The sequence below is a fragment of the Bison bison genome, unplaced genomic scaffold, assembly GCF_000754665.1.
Source record: "Bison bison bison isolate TAMUID 2011002044 unplaced genomic scaffold, Bison_UMD1.0 scf7180017864533, whole genome shotgun sequence".
Lineage (NCBI taxonomy): Eukaryota > Metazoa > Chordata > Mammalia > Artiodactyla > Bovidae > Bison > Bison bison.
In genome coordinates this window covers 7,625,308-7,646,511 of record NW_011495082.1, presented here as the reverse complement: position 1 = coordinate 7,646,511, position 21,204 = coordinate 7,625,308, and the positions used below count along the sequence as shown (strand labels likewise).

Here is a 21,204-nt window from a genome sequence, read left to right as displayed (position 1 = left end):
TGTCAGTAAATGTCTAACTGACATTTACTGGCATATTTATGAAGACATGAGGAATGTGAGAAACTTGGTGAGAATCTTAATATTGACTTTTTTCATACTTCAGGCTATGACATTCACCGTCATTTTCTTTATATATTCATCTGTGTCATCGATGTCATCTGTGTCAAAGTTATATCAACTTTTATGAATATGTATTACATTAATTTTACTTGAAATTAGTATATACATTAGAAAACGAATTTAGGTGGAGACAATAAAACACGTTAATTAATAAGGAAAAATGGAGTTCAACAAAGTAACAACCCAAGGTCCTGTAGTTGTCACTATTCCACAGTGATGTGGAGTTAAGAGAAAAAAACTAAATGTTTCTTGATTGAATATGGAAAAGCCAATCTTTTATCCACATGTTTAAAACAGAAGCATGTCTTTTTTCAAAACCTGTAAACCAACTAGTTGAAAGATTGACTGCTGAGTGAAGAGAACAAACCTTATATTTGGTTTCAGGTAGCTGGAGTTTTAATCACAGTTCTGGTGATGAGGGGAACGGAAAGGTTTGCCTTTCACACAGCAGCTTTAACAAACATAGCATAATATCTCCAGTGCTATCCTAGTAATTTCCTGCTTTTCAGTCTTCTTCATGCACATTCTACACATTGCATTAATAGAAACTGTATCAAGAAAACTGGGCTTTGAGTTATTTGACATTTATCACAGTCTACAGGAATGACTAGATAAAGCAGCTACTAATCACAGGAGCAGTGTAGAAGAATTATATCTTTTAAAAGATATTAAATGTATTACAAAAATTTAAGTGCTACATCTTGGAAGTCTCATCATTTAGGCAGAGTATTCAGAGTCATTGAGTTTCTTCTCATGTAGTTTTCTTTGTATGTAAGCTGCCTTATTGAGAATTGGCATCATTTAATGCAGGTATGTGTATCCATGGTGAAAAGGAAGCTAACTATAGCAAACAGTAACCTTTGTACCTGCATAGAAGATATCTTTCTTTTGCTGGTAAGGAAGAGACAGTCATCTTTTTTTCATGTGCCCATAGATTTTGACTCCTTTAGAGGGATCAGAATTAGTTGAAAAGTTGTGATTCTTTGAGATACCAAAGATGAATATTCAATTAACAAGAACAACAAGAGAAAAATAACACAAAAGTCATGATATGTAAATTAAGACTGCCTGGCAACAAGTATTTAAATGGCAAAGCTAGAAAGACATTAAAAACACCTTATGTTTTTTTGTTTTCAACCCATGAACAAATAAATGTAGAAAACATGTTTATCTGTTTAGCAGGACAGTTTCCATAATGCATATATTGAAAGAGAATGTCTATTTCAGAATACTCAAGATAAAGAGATACAGTAAAAAGAGAAGGGAATAATAGCAGAATTACTTGAATAAAAGCAGTTCTGACAAAGTTGAGGGTGGGGTTTCTCCTGTAAGGTTCAAGCCATGATATGCCCCCAGCTCTGATTTCTTGAGTAGATGTCATATGAAAAAAATTTCCCTTGGATTGGAGAATTCATAGGTTGGGCTTACTAGCATCATTAACATCACAACAGTTTATTTTCCTCACAGACAAGCCTGCTTGATCAAAGTAAGACATAAATTGTTAGAATGCTTTGATAATTATTTATATAAAGACAAAGATAATATGTGGGTTTTGTTTTTATTTCATATTACTGTCTATGAATGAATAGAGGAATTCTATTTGTTCACTTTGATTTTATTAACTTTCAAGGATACCTAGTAATATTTGAAAAATTGATATTTAGTCTTAGAGAAATAATTCATTCATTTTTTCCTTCTAATTATTCAGCGTGGGGATATTGAGTTTCTTCTTCATATTGTAGTCTTCAAATCATAGTCATGATGTAAATTTAGCACTGATACTGTCTATCTTCTACAACAGTTTTGAGAAATATATACTGTATTTAATTTCTAGTATTTAAAAAACACTCTTCCTGATTTTAAAGTTGTAAAATAAATTTAGAGAGCCTGAGGAGAACTTTCCAAAATAATTTATAACTAGTTGAGTGCTTTGAAATGAATTTATTTCCCTTAAAAATTAGATGTCCAATAATAGCCATATTTGTATACACAAATATGCCTTATTTTACAAATTTACAGAGTTATATAAGATTACAAATGATGGAAATAAATTGTTTTTTCCAAATAGAAGACAAAAGTACATATTATCTTAGGATTCCTAACTTACCTCTATTACCTGGTCTTGACTAAAAGCCTAGTTTCTCCTTCCTGTCTTTTCATGAAAAGCATGTAAATATTTACATTTCATTTAGGAAACTGTGTACTTTTAAGGGTCATCAGTTCAGTTCAGTTCAGTCGCTCAGTCGTGTCTGACTCTTTGCGACCTCATGAACTGTAGCACGCCAGGCCTCCTTGTCCATCACCAACTCCTGGAGTTCACTGAGACTCACGTCCATCAAGTCAGTCATGCCATCCAGCCATCTCATCCTCTGCCGTCCCCTTCTCCTCCTGCCCCCAATCCCTCCCAGCATCAGAGTCTTTTCCAATGAGTCAACTCTTCGCATCAGGTGGCCAAAGTATTGGAGTTTCAGCTCTAGCATCATTCCTTCCAAAGAAATCCCAGGGCTGATCTCCTTCAGAATGGACTGGTTGGATCTCCTTGCAGTCCAAGGGACTCTCAAGAGTCTTCTCCAACACCACAGTTCAAAAGCATCAGTTCTTCGGCACTCAGCCTTCTTCACAGTCCAACTCTCACATCCATACATGACCACAGGAAAAACCATAGCCTTGACTAGATGAACCTTTGTTGGCAAAGTAATGTCTCTGCTTTAAAATATGCTATCTAGGTTGGTCATAACTTTCCCTCCAAGGAGTAAGCGTCTTTTAATTTCATGGCTGCAGTCACCATCTGCAGTGATTTTGGAGCCCCCCAAAATAAAGTCTGACACTGTTTCCACTGTTTCCCCATCTATTTCCCATGAAGTGATCGGACTGGATGCCGTGATCTTCGTTTTCTGAATGTTGAGCTTTAAGCCAACTTTTTCACTCTCCACTTTCACTTTCATCAAGAGGCTTTTTAGTTCCTCTTCACTTTCTGCCATAAGGGTGGTGTCATCTGCATATCTAAAGTTATTGATATTTCTCCTGGCAATCTTGATTCCAGCTTGTGCTTCTTCCAGTCCAGTAGAAGTGGTTAAAGTGACATTCTGTCATATTCCTGATCTTAAGGAAATGCTTTCCTTCTTTTACTATTGAGTATGACTGTGAATTCCTTATAAATTCTCCTTATAATGTTAGGGAAGTTCCCTTCTATCCCAGTTTGTGGGTCTTTTTATCGTGAGAGGGTGTAGAATTTTGTCAAATGTTCCATTTGTGTGTTTTGAGATGATAATGTCATTATTTCCCCTTTCACTGTCTCAATAGGGTTTGTTTTACATTGATTGATTTTCAGAAGTTTAACCTCGATGGAATTCCTGACCTAAATCCCATTTGGTGATGGTGTATAATTTTCTTTAATGTGCTTTTGGATTTGGCTTGCTACTGTTTTGTTAAGGAATTTTGTGTGTTTATTCATAAGACATATTTATCTGCGGTTTTCTTATGATATCTTTGGTATTAGTTACTATATCTTTGGTATTACTGACCTCATAAAGTGTTCTAGCTTTGTCAGTTTTTTGGAAGAGTTTGAGAAGGAATCATGTTAATTCTTCTTTAAATATTTGATAGAACCCACCTCTGAAGTCATATGGTCCTGACTTTTCTTTTTGGGGAGATTTTTATTAACCGATTCAATCTCTTCTCTTGTTATAAGTCTGTTAAGGTTTTCTACTCTTGGACTTACTTCCCTTGTGGTCCAGCGGTTAAGAGTCTGCACTCCCAATGCAGCAGGCATGGATTCCATCCCTGATCAGGGAATTAAGATCCTGTATGCCACATGGTGAGGAAAAAAAGACTTTCTTCTCTTTTGATAACTTGCATTTTCCAAGGAATTTGTCCATTTCATCTAGATTGTCTCACATGTTGGTATAAAACTGTTCACAGTATTTTCTTATAATCCTTTTGATTTCTGTGAGGTTAGTAGTAGTTATTTGCATCTTCTTTCTTTTTTTCTTAATCTTGTTAAAGGTTTGTAATTTTTGTTGATTTTTTTTTTTTTTTCAAATAAACAAGCTTTGGTTTCATTGATTCTCTCTACTGCTTTTCTCTATTTTGTTTCTCTGTGCTGTAATCCCTAATATTTCTTTCTAATGGCTTTGTGTTTAGTTTCAGCTTCTTTTCTAGTTCCTTAGAGTGTGTAGTTGGGTTGTTTATTTGAAATCTTTTTTTTAGTGGAGGTGTTTATAGCTACAAACTTCTCTTAGAGCAGTGGTTATGCTGTATCCTCTAAGTTTTTGGTGTATTGTGTTTTTATATCAAAGTATTTTCTAACTTCCTTAGTGATTTCTTCCCTGATCTTATATTGCTTAAGAGTGTTATTTAGAGTTTTCCAGTTTTTCTTTTGTTGTTGATATCTAGCTTTGTTCCATTGTGGTTGGTTCCATTGTAATCACTCATTGTATGATTTTGGGTATTTTGAAGTTTGAGAATTCTTTTATGACCTAACATATGGTCTATTCTAGAGAATGTTCTACATGCAGGTGAGAATATATGTTTTGCCATTGTTAGGTGGCATGTTCTATGTTGGTCTGTCAGATGTAGTTGATTTATAATGTTATTCAAGTCTTTTACTATGATTTTCTGTCTACATGTCCTCTGCATTATTGAAAGTGGGCTTTTGAAGTTTCCAACTATTATTGGAGACTATTTCTTCCTTCAGTTATGTCACTGCTTGCTTCATATATTATGAGGCTGTATTGTTTGATATATATATATATAATTGTTATATTTTCTAAAGGCAATGGCACCCCACTCCAGTACTCTTGCCTGGAAAATCCCATGGACGGAGGAGCCTGGTAGGCTGCAGTCCATGGGGTCACTAAGAGTCGGATACAACTGAGCGACTTCACTTTCACTTTTCACTTTCCTGCATTGGAGAAGGAAATGGCAACCCACTCCAGTGTTCTTGCCTGGAGAATCCCAGGGACGGGGGAGCCTGGTGGGCTGCCGTCTATGGGGTCTTACAGAGTCAGACACGACTGAAGCGACTTAGCAGCAGCAGCAGCAGTGCATTGATCCTTCACTATAAAATGTCTTTCTTTGTCTCTTGCAACAGTTTTGTATGTAAAATCAGTTTTTTCTGATATTAATAAAGGTAGCCAGATTTCCTTTTGGTTGCTGTTTATAAAAATGAATTTTTTCTGATATAGGTAGCCAGGCTTCCTTTTGGTTACTGTTTGCATGGAGTTTCTTTTTCCATCCTTTGACTCTTAACCTATCTGTGTCATTGGGTCTCAAATGCATCTCTTAAAAGCTGCATATAGCTGTATTATGTTTTTTAAAAAATATTCTGCCAATTGACAAGCTTAACTCATTCACCTTTAAAGTAATTACTGATAATGAAGGATTTATATCTGCAATTGTGCTGTTTTTTGTATTATTTTTTGTTGTTCCTCAGATTCTCTAATACTGACTTATTTTGTGTTTGATTTTTTTTCTGTATATCATTTCCCTTTCCATTTCTTTTTACATATATTTTTAGGTATTAGTGGTTACCATGGGAATTACAGTTAACATCCTAAATTTATAAAACTCTAGTTTGAACTGATACCAAGTTAGCTTCAGTAGCATACGTTGACTCTACTCCTAACTGGCTCCATCTTCTCCTTTATGTTATTACTGTCATAGATTGTGTCTTTATGCATTGTATGTCCATTAGTATAGATTTATGATTATTGTTTTATACATTTGTTTATTAAATGAAATAGGAAATAAAAAAGAGAAGTTACGTAGCAAAAATATAGCATTATTAGGTTTTATATTTATCTGTGTAGTTACCTTTACCATTGTTCTTTATCTCTTTATGTAGCTTTAGGTTACTGTCTAGTATCCTTTTATTTCAACCTGAAGGACTCCCTTTAGTATTTCTCATAGAGTAGATAACTAGTAATGAATTCCCTTATCTTCCATTTAGCTAAGAATGTCATAATTTGTTCTTTGTATTTGAAGGGTTGTTTTGCTGAATGCAGAATTCCTGGTTGACATGTTTTTCCTTTCAGTCTTTAAATATATTGTTCTACTGCCATTTGGTCTCCATGATTTTTGATGAGAAATACACTGTTAATCTTTTTGAGAAGCCATTTGAGAAGCCATTGATGTGATCAATCACTTTTCTCCTGCTGCTTTCAAGTTTCTTTCCATCTTTGTCTTTTAGCAGTTTGATAATAATATATCACGATGTGGATTTCTTTAAGTTTGTCCTGCTTGGAGTTTGTTGAAGTTCTTGTGCTCAGTCGCTTCAGTCGTGTCTGACTCTTTGCAACCCAATGCACTGTAGCCCAGCAGTCTCCTCTGTCCATGGGATTCTCCTGGCAAGAATACTGTAGTGGGTTGCCATTCTCTTCTCCAGTTGAGGTTCTTGGATGTGTGTATTTATGTATTTCATAAAGTTTAGGAAGTTTTTGGATAGTATTTCAAATATTTTTTTCTTCCTTTTTTCCTTTCTTTTCTCCTTCTGGGACTCTATATATGTTGATATGTTTGATGGTGTCCCATAAGTCTCTGAAGCCTTTTTCCTTTTTTTCTTTCTACTCCTCACACTGGGCAGTTAACAGTTGCCCTATCTTCAAATTTGAAGACTCCTTCTTGAATCTGTTGTTGAATGTGTCTTGTGAATATTCAAATTTTACCTGTAATACTTTTCAATTACCAAATTTCTACTTTGATTTTTAAAAATAATTTAATTTATTTTAATTCTTTGTCCATGGTTTTCTTTAGCTCTTTTAGCATATTTAAAGCAGTAACTTTCAAGTCTTAGTCTTGTAAGTTAATGCCTGGGCTTCCTCAGGATGGTTTCCATCAATTTCTTTCTTACTTTTTATGTCCTGTGAATGAGTGATGCATTCCTACTACTTGTTTGTGTGCTTTGTAATTATCTTGTTGAGATCTGGACATTTTGAATATTGTAATTCTGAAAATCTGGTTCTCCTACTACACCAAAGACTATTATTATATGATGAAGTCTGCAGTTGTTCATTTGTTTAGTGACTTTTCTACATTTTTTTTTTTTTGAAAAGCCTATATTCCTAGTCTTGTGTTGTCACTGAAGTCTATGTTCTGTTATCTCTGTGGTCAGCTAGTGACCTGACAGAAATTTCCTTAAATGCCTGGATACAATAAGAGTTTAAAAAGTGTAAAAGGAATTCTGTCTCTTTAACTTCCTTCAGTGGTGCCAGGGAAGCAGTTCAAACCATTAAGCTTGAATTAATGGCCAGCCTCTGTGCTGGCCACTTAGTGACCCGCCAGGTCACAAAACACAGAACTCTGGTTTTTTGAAGGAGAAGATCTTACTGTCCACCTTGATGCTAAAAGGGTTGAATCAGGAGTGGAGGATTATTGGTCCTTATGCATGATGTTGCAATTCATGAAAATTTGCTGGCTTCTTTGTTTGTCAAGCACTTCCTGGGATGCTCCATGTGTTCGATTAGACGCCAGAGTTCTAAATTCTAGCAGTTCTTGCAGCTCAATAGTTGTTTTGGTGAAGGGGCTGACTCTAGAGCTTTATACTCTGTGATCTTCCATAATATCACTCCCTTCCATGGTCATTCTTAAAAGAGCAATACGTTTCATTGTCACTCATTGGTAATTAAATGACAGGAGCAAGGGAAAAGATGAAAACAAGTTCTTACAGAGGAAATAAGCCATGAGAATCATCAATAAATATCACTTGCTTGAACAGTATAAACTGTCAGATGAATGCTACAGAGTTTTCCTAGTATCAGTTCCATATAGCTCCTCCCTTTAAAGAAATTTTTATTCTAGTCTAGCATCAATACTGTGAATGAAAGCCTTTGTTGGAAGGCTTGACAGATGACATTGATTTTCATTGTGAATTTAGATGTGGAGTATTGTCACTATAACATGTGAACTGAGATGTGGAGTCTGTGGGGCAGCCTTATCTCTTGCTGCTGACATGGGTGCCATATTGTCTGTCTTTCTGCTTGCTCCCCTTTCTCAAATCTGTGGGTGGGTCATGAACAACTGCTTCATGGCTGTGTGTGGGCCGTATGTTGTGGAGGCCTCTTACAGACAATGCTCTTTCATTGGGCAGAGAAGTTGCTGCATTGGCTTCTCTCCCATTTCAGAAAGCTGAGTATGTGATGTCACTGCAGCCTTTCCAGTCTATACCAGCTTGAGCAGCAGGATCCTAGGACTGAAAATCAAACCAGGGGCTTGATATTTGGTGATAAGTGGCATTGCTTTTGGACTTTTGAATCTGATTATAATGTAAGGAGGTACTTTTTTGAACATGGGTTAATATGTATTTACTTATTCTGAAAATTCACTAGACTTCAGCTGTTGAATTCCACAAATGGTGATGCTCATCAAAGTTTTTGGTAACTACTCAGAAGAGAATAATAGAGTATATTAGGAAAAAATACTTTCAGTAAGAGATCTTGGGTTGACTGGCAGGCTGACTGTCTGTCCAGCTCTTCTACACATACTCAATGCTACAGGTATTAGCAAGCTTAATCTTTAATAATGTAAGTGAATAAAAATGAAAATGACTTGTTTCCCTTTTTTTTTGATCTGTATTAAACATTCGTGACTAATTTTGGTAAATTTAGGTGAAATAGTTTGCTATGGTTGAATTTAAATGCTGGAAAAAGAGGGTTATGAAAAAATGCCTATCAAAATATTAGCTATATCATGTGAGAGGACTGAACATAGTATCTGGATAGTATAAAAAATTTCTTTAAAAATATTTTTATTATACTTAAAACATCGAAATTATAATGATCTATTAAGAAACAAATAGTTTTAATCTTTTCCATAGTTCTCTCTGTGATGTTAATGCAGTGTTCACTTACATTGATGCTTGAGTTTAATATTACTTTCTCTAGTATTAACATTGCCAATACCATAGCTTTGGTAATGCACATTTGAATATTTAATTATGTTTCTATAAACAGCTTCTCTAATGCTACATTTTCAGTGAATATGATGGGCCTTCTGTTAGTGCTGGCATTTGAGCGATCTTGCTTTCTATTTTTCTGTTACATATACAATGTGAAGTATTCCCACCTGAGATTTCCCCGAAGTTTCTCTTGGGAAACAGAACCTAATTTGAAAGATGTTTTCTGTTGTATGTTGCTCAGATCAAGCTTTGCATTGAATCAAGCCAAATGATGAAAACAGTCCAGCCTTCTTTCCAGCAGAATGCAATTACCTCTAAGGCCTATAGTAAAAGACCAACTAATTGAGAACACTTGTCTTTGTTTTCAGTTAGCAAAGATTCTTACTAAGAGTGTCCATTTTTTGAATTCAAAAAGGTGGGTTTACTTTTAATGAACTAAGAGTTGGGAGATCTTAAAATTAAAGCATGTGCAGGTTATCATCTTCCTCAAGGGGACATACACTACCCCTGTGCTCGTGTGAAGTAATAATGAGATACCATAAGCAAACAGTAGATGATTCATGTCAGATGGCTCTTCAATAACGTTAGGGGGGAAAAAAGCAGCTGATGTATGGGATATTGAAGGCAGATTAAGTTGTTAATGTATATTAGTATATTCTTAATTTCCTTTTAATTGAAAAAGACATATTGACTTTAATTAGAACCATTTCACAGGAACTGTCAATTAGCACATGTCAAACTAGTTAATTCAGAACAGAATTCTTTTAATTAGGGTCTGCTTTCCTTTAACTATGGGGCCAATGAAATCAGCCTTTCCTTATCTAGATTTTAAATGTCTCTAAGACATATAATACAAATGTAGACTCTTATCTATTATTAGAAGCCCATATGGATAACATTAAAATGATGATGCTGGCATTGTTCATGCAGCACAAATCAGAGTCCCTTTATGACTGTTAGAAAAAAAAATGGCTTTGAACAAAGACTATTTTAAATACCAGATTTATCCTACTTTAAAGAGACTACAAAATTTATGACATGCATGTTCACATTTAAAGTATTATTTAATACGTCTGCTCAAATAAATGGGCCTATTCAAACGTTTTGTGTGTTCTATCAGCCGAAGACACATAAAACATTGTCAAGCCATACAGCAACATTTTTCCCTTAAATGAACTGTAATCAAAAAGGGAAAACAGACTGAATGAATTTTTTTTGCATGACATAAAAATAGCATTGTTAACTTTCATTGCATCCAGAGATTTAATACCCATAGTTGATGCAGTGACTAAACCATTGGTAGTAAGCTAATGTGATCTTAGTAATCAGACAGTGTAAAATCCGCAACTTGGCTCTTGCTTAATGTAATGATGTGGAATTACAGCATTTTAGTTACAGTTGGCATGAGGATTGGCACATAGAATAAGCTTGGTGGGGCAGGGCTGTGTGGTGTTCACCTACAGAATAGGTACGCTTATAATTTTAAAAGAAGATTTTAAATTATATGTAAAGAGAGAGTTAATAGGAGATCCAGCTTACTTTATCATGTGAGGTTTAGTCACTATTTTACTCAGTTATAGCAAGCAAGGGTTACAGGAATTAATAAAAAGAATATTAATAAGTTAAACTTGAGATTCTAAAGATAATTATCTGGTAAGATATTATGTGTAACCTCAACTTGTTCATCTTATTGTAGGTACATTTAACTTCATAACAGTAGTGTGCCTTTCTAAAGTATGCTATACTGTAACTATATCAGTGGTTACATTTGTGCAACTGAATTAAATGAAGAATTGTAGTAATTTTCTAATATTGATCAACACAGGCAAAAGAACAAGGGCAATAAACAAATGAAAAAATACTACCAAAAAACTCCATTCTTTTCCTTCCAGAGCTGACTGTTCTCTTCTGAACTATTTCTAGAGCTACCTTACCTCTCTGTGTTTGACAGTGATGACCTACATTCAGCATGTCCGTATTTTGTTTAGATCTGTAGCTTTTAACTTTTTGGTGTCACTTGAATCTCTGATGAAAGATATTAATCCTCTTCCCAGAAAAATTCACATACTCATACGTGCACTAAAATATTCAGGATGGGAAATCTTAACTTCTTAAAAAATAATCTGGCAAAACTTGCTAAAGGATGTAACCTCAGTTTGTTATAACTAACAACTTGTAGTTTTGCAGACCCTATACTTGGTTCTGGGAATTTAACAATGAGTAAGATAAAACCTTAGCATCTGACTCACTGTGACAAGTTATTAGCACATTTTCAGAAATTACTGTATGATTCTTATTTTAACCACTTTTACTCTCTGAACTGTTTAAAGTTTTATCTGTATTTACAAATCTTGCACAAGTATTCAATCTGACCAACAATTTTACATAAAAATTGTTTGACAAAGGGACTTCCTTGGTGGCTTAGTGGTAAAGCATCGGCCTGCCAGTTCAGGAGACACAGGTTTGATCCTTGATCTGGGAAGATCTCACATGCTGTGGAGCAATTAAGCCCACGCCCCACAACTACTGAGCCTGTGCTCCAGAGGCTGGGAGCCACACTACTGAAGCCTGTGCACCCCAGAGCCCATGCTCTGCAACAAGAGAAGCCACCGCAATGAGAAGCCAAAGCACTGAAGCTAGAGAGTAGACCTGCTTGCCACAACTAGAGAAAAGCCCATGCAGCAATGAAGACCCAGTACAGCCATAAATAAATAAAATTATTTTTAAAAATTGCCTGAAAAATATAATTACTAGATCATTAGTGGAGGTTAATTTTATGGCTTTAACTCAACAGATTTTATTGATCCTTTTAATCTTATTTATAATTCTATTTTGTTTAATAACCATAGGTAATATTAATATCCTAATTTGGACCCACCTTTTATTTCTGTTTATTCATTTAGATTATATAATTTACAGTTATTTACAAAGAAGACATAAAGCATACTAATATCATTTTTATAAGTTAGTCTCATTTAAGCTTAAAATAAACCATTGCTAATGATCTTGGGTGGCGGTGCTAGTTAATTTCTTGGTTATGCATGATAGGTTATCCAGACTGTGCCAGGGTTTAAATTTGAATAGTGGCTGAGCAAGGTCTGTGCTGTGTGTGCTAAGTTGCTTCAGTCATGTCCAGCTGTTTGTGACCCTGTGGACCGTAGCCCACCAGGTTCCTCTGTCCACGGGATTCTCCAGGCAAGAATACTAGAGTGGGTTTCCATGCCCTCCTCCAGGGGATCTTCCCAACCCAGGGACTGGACCTGTGTCTCTTATGTCTCCTGCATTGGCAGGCGGGCTCTTTATCACTAGCACCGCCTGGAAAGCCCAAGATAGGTCTACTTTCCAGGAATATCAACACACCCAGTCTTAATTCCATTCTATCTTAAAAGGGGTATATTTTTGGTCTTTAAGAGTGTACTATAGCATTATTAAATAAATATATAAAAATATAAATAGATATAAATATTTACTTATATATATGTATAGATATATACATAAACACAAATATTTAAATGTATAAATAAATATATAAATATACATATGCTTAAGTATACTTATGTATTTAGTATGTTGCTGCTGCTAAGTCACTTCAGTCATGTCCGACTCTGTGTGACCCCGTAGACGGCAGCCCACCAGGCTCCCCCGTCCCTGGGATTCTCCAGGCAAGAACACTGGAGTGGGTTGCCATTTCCTTCTCCAATGCACGAAAGTGAAAAGTGAAAGTGAAGTTGCTCAGTCGTGTCCGACCCTCAGCGACCCCATGGACTGCAGCCTACCAGGCTCCTCCGTCCACGGGACTTTCCTTACTTTAGTCCAAATTTGCTCCGTGATTATCTGTAGCAATTTAAATTCCTTTGTCTATTTTGGCTTTTGAAAAACTGACCCTTAGTGTTTTGCCAGCAACGATTTTGACTTTAGGAAGTTTATAGAACCCATGGGCCTTAACTTAGTTTAATCATCTTTTTTGACCTTAGGAAGTTTATAGAACACATGGGCTTTAACTTAGTTTAATTATCTTAATGGTATAGTGGTAGAGGTTTTATATATTGTTAAAAATAGGCAAAAATTATTCATATCATGTGTTTGTGAACCAAAACCATAGCCATTTAACTCTGACTTTGTTAGCAGAATTTTAACAGATTATTTAAATTATTAAAAGCTATGATTTCTAATAGTTTTACCCAAACAGGAACCTTCTAGAAGTCCCTAGAATGCTTCATTTAAAGGAAAGTAGCATTGAGGTTAAAATTTTTAGTGGTTAGATTTTAAGAGTTAAAATAGAAACTTTCTCAATTATTTTATCTCCTTTCTAGATCCTTAATCAAGTTGTGTTAATTTATTAGGAGCTAAATGCATCATTGTGTGTGGGATTTATGTTTACTCTGTAATATATAATCCCTTCTCCGTTTTCTACCTAATGATAAACAGTTGTCTAGCATAAATTAATTATATATTATAATATTTATTTATCTGGGGCTGTGTCAGGTCTTACTTGTGGCACGCAGGCTCCAGAGTGCGTGGGCTTGGTAGTTGTAGCATGTGGGCTTAGCTGCCCTGAGGCCTGTGGGATCTTAGTTCCCCAAGCAGGAATAGAACCCATGTCCCCTGCCTTGGAAGGTGGATTCTTAACCTACTGGACCACCAGGGAAGTCCCTATTATATTATAATTTAATAAATTTAATTTTTTGTAACTTGAGTGTGTTCATATAGCTTTTGGAAAGTGATAGACATTTGTTTCTATTTTTGTTTTTATCAGCCAATCTCAATTAGTTTGGTTCAATACTGTATTTATTGAACACCTATAATTTCCAGACACAGTTAATGTTAGGCATTATCTTATTGAATATTACTTGAAGCATTTATTTTCTTTTCTCTTGGCTATGTGGAGTCTGTTTATTATTAATGTTCAATGAATTAGCTATTGGCTGTTTCAAAATTATTTACTTAGTGTTTTACAATTGAAATATTTTCAAGGGCATTATCTGATGCAGGATGAATAATCCCATCATTACAGTTTAACTATTTCCTTCACTGATATTTTTAGAAGGTTCTGTATATGGAAAAGCTTGTTCAAATTCTAGTGTCATTATTTACTAGCTTTGTGTACTTAGATAAGTTACCTAACCTCTCTGAGCCTCAGTTCCCTCCTCTGAAAAATAATAATACCTACATTACAATATTGCAAGGATTAAATGAAATCTGTAAAGTGTTGAAGTATGTAAAGCTTTGGTTTTCCCAATGGTTTTGTACAGATGTGAGAGTTGAAAGAAGGTTGAAAGTGAAAGTCACTCAGTGGTATCTGACTCTTTGCAACCCCATGGACTGTAGCCCACCAAGCTCCTCTGTCCATGGAATTCTCTAGGCCAGAATACTGGAGTGGGTATACGTTCCCTTCTCCAGGGGATCTTCCCGACCCAGGGGATCAAACCCAGGTCTCCTGCGTTGCAGGCTGATTCTTTACTGTCTGAACCACCAGGGAAACCTGAGTGCCGAAGAATTGATGCTTTCAAATTGTGGTGCTGGAGAAGACTCATGAGAGTCCCTTGGACAGTAAAGAGATCAAACCAGTCAACCCTAAAGAAAATCAGTCCTGAATATTCATTGGAAGAGCTGTTGTAGAAGCTCCATTACTTTGGCTATCTGATTTGAAGAGTGAACTCACTGGAAAAGAACCTGATGCTGGGAAGGATTGAAGGCAAAAGGAGAAAGGGTGGCAGAGGATGAGATGGTTAGATAGCATCACCAATTCAGTGGACATGAATTTGAGCAAACTCCGGGAGATAGTGGAGGACAGAGGAGCCTGGCGGGCTATAGTCTGTGAGGTCTCAAAGAGTCAGCAACTGAACACCACCAACAACAGAAAAGCTTTTAGCATCATGTCAGTTAACGTATCAGAGAAGGCAATGGCACCCCACTCCAGTACTCTTGCCTGGAAAATCCCACAGACGGAGGAGCCTGGTGGGCTGCAGTCCATGGGGTTGTGAAGAGTCGGACACGACTGAGCGACTTCACTTTCACTTTTCACTTTCATGCATTGGAGAAGGAAATGGCAACCCACTCCAGTGTTCTTGCCTGGAGAATCCCAGGGACGGGGAAGCCTGTTGGGCTGCCGTCTGTGGGGTCGCACAGAGTCAGACACGACTGAAGTGACTTAGCAGCAGCAGCAGTTAACTTACTCAGTAAATATTTGTTCCTATCCCATGCAAGTTTGTTGTACTAACTGTCTTTACTGGGAAAAACAGCTATCTGTTAAATAAATTCACCCTCAGATGGAAATACAAATTGTTAACATGAGTGCTCTACTAATTTGATTACTGATGGATATTAGCAGGGGAACTATAGCAGTATTCCTGGTGCTTGAGGAAAAGCTAGCTGATGACAGTCATCTACTTTTGACCAGCCATCTTTTCTTCTCTGTGCTTGTGAAATGGTCTATGACTGTCACTGAAATGACTTCTAACAAAACCCCTTAGTTTATAATAGTTCAGTATAGGATATTAAAATATTCTTGAATAGCAGTATTAGCTCCTGAAAATACAAAAGAGGTATATAAAAATAACCTATAATGATGCCAACCACAGGTAATTGCTGTAAATATTTTGGTATGGTTTATGTATGTGTGCTGAGAATTTTAAGTCATAACATTTTATTCATAATTGTGATTTAAATGGCTGCATGGTATTTATTTTAAATCTAAGCTTTGTTTTGAGCTTTGCATTTTTTTTTTTGTCCTTCTGCTCTAGTAAGTCAGGTTGGAATACACATCTTTATATATATATATAAACTTTATTTCTGATTATTTCTTTAGGTTAATTCTTAGGAATAGAGTTACTGGTCAAAGAAAATAAACAGTAATATTTTATAAATGTTATTCCAAATTGCTTTCTAGAAAGGTATCAGTTTATACCCCCATGAACCCCAAATGTGACATTCTGACAGAAGAGAGTTACTTTTTTGAATATACAGTTTGGCTGGTAGTTAAGACAGTTGATTTGTACATAGTTTTTTGCTAATTGATTCTTGTGTAATTGATTCAATTTGGCACTTATTTAGGAAGAGGCCAAATAACATTCTAATGACCGATGGGATCTTGACTGAGATTTTAAGAAAAGATAGCTTTTAGTTTAAAAGTAGTGATTAAAGTAATATTTGTTAAGTGGTAACTGGTATGCCAGTGTGCCATAGTCATATCTTGATTTTTTTGTATGTGTTATTAGGTCTCTTCAGGGCTAAATGCTGTAGTGATTTTTAGAGGAAAATGAGATTCTTCTAATGTGCCATTAAAATATTTGCATTATTGGCAGTATACATTATAGAGAAACTTGAGGGTAAAAATCAGCTCATTTTATTTTGTAGTAAAATAAAAAATAGGGAAAATTTGCTAACATGATAATATCTAATGAGGGAAATGTTCTGTGCAGATGTCTGGTTTTCTATTAATCCCTAAAATGACTATATACTTTTATGTATATGAGTAGCATCAGATACAAACATGTTGCTAGGAATATACATCTACTTAAAAAAAGATAAACACAACATGAGTTTAGAATTTTAATACTGTTTTAAAGGTGATTTAAACCTTTGGATAATGTTAAGTTTTGAGATTTCAACAAAGATCTAATATCTATGTATGCCACTTCTGAGAGTTATTTAGATATTTTTTCTCTTGTTTAACTGCATTTAGTACAGCTTCTAACACAGAGAAGTAAGAACTGAGTCCTGTATAATGTATCATTTATGGAGCACTGGGAAAAGTAATTCTACTTGGTTATTTTTGAAGCCTCCTTCTAGGCACACTGGCAACCAATTTTATTATATATATCTTTATATATATATTATATCTTTATTCTAGCATGTAGATAACAAGGTCATATGCTTTTCAGCTAACACAAAGGGCATATGAAAAGGAAAGAGAACTATTTTTGTTTTGCTTTTGTCATTAGTGTTAGATGCTCTGTTGTGTCCGACTCTCTGTGACCCCCATGGACTGTAGCCCGCCAGGCTCCTCTGTCCTTGGAATTTCCAGGCAAGAATACTGGGGTGGGTAGCCATTCCCTTCTCCAGGGGATCTTCCTGACCCAGCGCTCGAACCTGCTTCTCCTGAACTGGCAGGCGGGTTCTTTACTGTCTGAACCACCAGGGAAGGAGTTTTCATATTATCTTTGTACATTGGACACCTTTTCATATTATACTATGCTAATAGCAGTGTCACATTTCATTAACACCAAGTTAGTGGAAATGAAAAGCAGAATGTTTTGTTGCTCTTACTATTGTTTCAGGTTTTTGTCCTGTAAATACTTAACTTTTATGGTAATGAATTATTTCAGAAGGAGAGTGCCTTAGGGAGATATGTTCTGTTTTAAGCCAGAGTAGGCTGCTAACCTAAATTTGGACCTATCCCTTCCAAAGTAAATATATTGTGACATTAATACGGATAAATACAAACAGTTGTTGTATTTTGCACTCTTGAACGTCACTGAAGTCACAGCTTCATTGAGGAGTGGGAAGAGAGATATACATGCACAAATGACCACCCTTTGCATTGAAATTGGCATTCTTCAGTCCTGGAACTAAGCAAAACAAATAATAAAGTCACACTGCTAGCTATACATACTTTACACTAACTTCACACCAACCCTATTGGACTTGATAGTACGGGCTTGAATGTACAATGACAGAGACAGGGAGTGTGGGTTTGGAGAGTTGGAGAGATGAAACAGGGGTATGTGTAGAGGAGATTAACACTCTAGGCTTTTGATTTTTAATCTGCGTAATTAACTTTTTTCTCTCTCAAGTCTTGAATATAGAGTTGTAATTGGAATTAATTTCAGCATAGGTACCAAAATAATGGAATAAATCATTTAAGACAAGTATCTTGTTTGTTGTTGAATATATTGATTAGCTTTAAGTAGGTGATCATGTTAGTTTATAAATCTTAATGCCTTGTTACTTGTAAATATGCTTGGTATTAAAAACATCTCTCCTCGCTTTGATTTTTCTTTGGTATCTAAAATTAATGGGCAAAACATGAACTTTATTATGAATTCCTCCTAAATTTTTTTTTTTTTTTACAGTTTATTTTCTCGAGACTCCTTTTGGATTACAGAGATCATGTTCTTCCTGTAGACTCCTGTGGAAGAATTTAAAATGAGTAAGTTGATGTTCTGGGGTATTATATTTTGAGAGGTATTTGACTGAAATTAATATATATTATTATGTTGGCTGCTGCTAATGTGTCAGAAATTATCCTTCAAAGAGTCGAGTTGAACACCGAGCCCAGTGTCATCTGATGAGAGCTGAGAAGAGGCACATATACACAATCATTTATGAGTCTGACGAGACTGCTTGTCAGTTTTCTTTTGTTTTAGCTTGTATCAGCACTGGGGTCAACTTAATAAAACAAGGTAATGCTAGGCCTAGGGTTTAGGCCCAGCATACTTTAGTGGGTGTGTCATAAGTTTTAAAAGCAGTTTGAGGATAGAAGTCAAATATGTTGAGTCTGTTGTACAACACAGTGCCCATAGTTAAAAATATGATAGTGTGCACTTTAAAATGGTGAAGATAAATCTCATGTTTTTCACTTTCATTTTCTTTATGTGCTCTTACAACAGCACAAAACCACAAAAGAATACAAGGAAATTTTTGAGAGTCTAGATATGTTTGTAGTACCTTAATTGTGGTGATGTGTGCACACATGTCCAAACTCATCAAAATATATACATTAAAATATGTGCAATTATCTATATGTCAGTTATACCTCAGTAAAACTAAAAATGATGATTATCTTTTAAAGATATGTTCTGGAGAAGGAAGAAAAGAACATTAAACAGATGAATTCCCAAAGCAGTCGGGATTCTTGATGTAGGAGGTGAAAGGGAGTGCCTTCACGTTTGTTTTTCAGTCTGTTGCATTGATGATGAGTACCTGATACTGATCATCAATGTACTGATCATCAGTACTGATACTGATGTTGATGCTGATTTTGGTGTTCTTAGCATCTAAAGAATATCAAATATACTCTTTAAGAGTTTCTCATTAGAGATCTTTTCTTTTACTCAGGCCACTGATTCACAAGAAAAAACCTTGTGAAGGCAATATACAAGTGAAAAACAATTTATGACTGAGGAAGCAAAAGAGGACAAGGAAGAGAGGTGGCAAAAGTGGGTGCATAAGGGCTTCCCAGGTAGCGCCAGCGGTAGAGAACACACCTGCCAATGCAGGAGATATAAGAGACATGGCTTCCGTGCCTGGGTCAGGGAGACCCCTGGAGAAGGGCATGGCAAACCACTCCAGTATTCTTGCCTGGAGAATCCCATGGACAGAGGAGCCTGGCAGGCTACAGTCCACGGGGTCACAAAGAGTTGGACACCACTGAAGTGACTTAGCATGCAATATTGCTAGAGGAAACGTGAGAGGAAGGAGAATGACAGGGAGTGAATGGGATTATAAAAAGAGATTTTTCTCCATTTTTCTCAGGCTTCCACCATCTGTGGCCTGGTGTCATTCTTTTTCCTTCCATCCTGCCTACTATCCTCTAGCTATTAAAAATCTTACTCTAATTCCGATGCTAATCTAGTTCCTTCAGCCTTCTACCTTTCCATCTGTGAGTATTCTAGATTCACATGACCACCATTACTATTACTGGTCTTCTCATTCCACCGTCAGTTGCATTTGCTGAAAGCTTTCCTTGAATAGTCAAATCTTTCACATAGTTAATTCAATAGATTCCCTGTCAGTGATAATTCACTGTTGCCAGGCAGTGTTCTAAGCTCTGGGGATAAAATAGTTAATGAGATGAAATCTTGGTCCTCATCACACATATATATATTGCAATAGATGAGTAAATATGTATTTGATTTGCTGTAGGGGAAAAAAAGCAGATTAAATGGGTAGAGAATAACATAGTATCCTACTTTAGAAAAAGCAGTCAAGGAAGTTTTCTCTGTGGAGGTGATACTTGAGCAGAAATCTGAAGTGAGGAAACAAACCATATGAGTTTCCCATATCGGAAATGTAGCTGAGTTTCCCAGACCAGCTACATATCGGAAGTGTGTAGCTGGAAGTGGAATGACTCAAATGCAGAGGCTTATGTTTGATGTCTTCAGGAGTTAGTAAGAAGCACAGTGGGTAGAGGAGGAGAGTGGTAGGAAATGAGGTTAAGAGTTAGGCAGAGGCACAGTACAGCCTAATCGGGACCCCAGTGAAGCCCTTGGACTTTATTCTAAGTGTGATGGCAAGTCATTACTCTTAGCGGGTCGAGAGCAGGGAAGCAATGTGGACTTACTTCCCTTGAGGAGTATTTTTTTCAAATGAAAGTAGAGATGCAGGGTATCAGGAGAATTCTAGGTTGCAGGAGAATTCTTATCCAGTTGCATTTATTAATATAAACACTTCGGTTCGGATAGGAAGTAGTTGTTCAGGGATAGCCTCCACTGGATAACACTACTCAAGTTCTATTTTACCTTTGGAAGAATGTTACAGTGCTATAAGGTACTGTTTTCCTAGAAAGATATTATTAATTAGTACTTCTAGAGACCAGTGGAAATGAAGTCAGTGGAGGCTGAACGGGGAACCTAATATCCTGCCTTCCTATCTTTTTCATTAAGCCTAGAATATAGAAGTGCAAGTAATATACTTAAACTTATCAGTTTGTTACAAAGAGTTAGATTTTGCTTATTATTTTGTATAGCCATTCCTGTCAGACTTTTCCCAGCCACATCCATTCACTATTGAGGACAGATGAAAGAGCCATTAGATGAGCCATTATCTTTGTGAGATTAAATGCACTGCACTTTATTACAAAGTTTTGAGTATATTAAAGCCAGGAAAGCTTTATTAATGGTTTATTAATAGTCTACAAGGTGATAATATTATTTTAGAAGTTTTAGTGAAATTTATTGTAAGTAGGAGTCAGCAGACTGTTTCTGTAAAAGGCCAGATAGTAAATATTTTGGGTTTTGTGGGCCATATAGTCTCTGTTTTAAATCTTGTTACTCTGCACAACTTTGTCATTGTAGTTCAGATGTAGTCATCAGATCAGATCAGATCAGTCGATCAGTCGTGTCCGACTCTTTGCAACCCCATGAATCACAGCACGCCAGGCCTCCCTGTCCATCACCAACTCCCGGAGTTCACTCAGATTCACGTCCATCAAGTCAGTGATGCCATCCAGCCATCTCATCCTCTGTCGT

The 21,204-nt window shown here is 36.1% G+C and overlaps 1 long non-coding RNA gene across 3 annotated transcripts in view; it reads left to right on the top strand.

Moving 5' to 3' along the window:
- Positions 1 to 21,204, top strand: part of LOC104982517 — a 157,609-nt gene that overhangs the window by 98,919 nt on the left and 37,486 nt on the right. For all 3 annotated transcript variants that reach the window (XR_824516.1, XR_824514.1, XR_824515.1), the window contains one exon: positions 18,088 to 18,164. This is a non-coding gene — a long non-coding RNA (uncharacterized LOC104982517). The remainder of the gene's footprint in view (positions 1 to 18,087; positions 18,165 to 21,204) is intronic.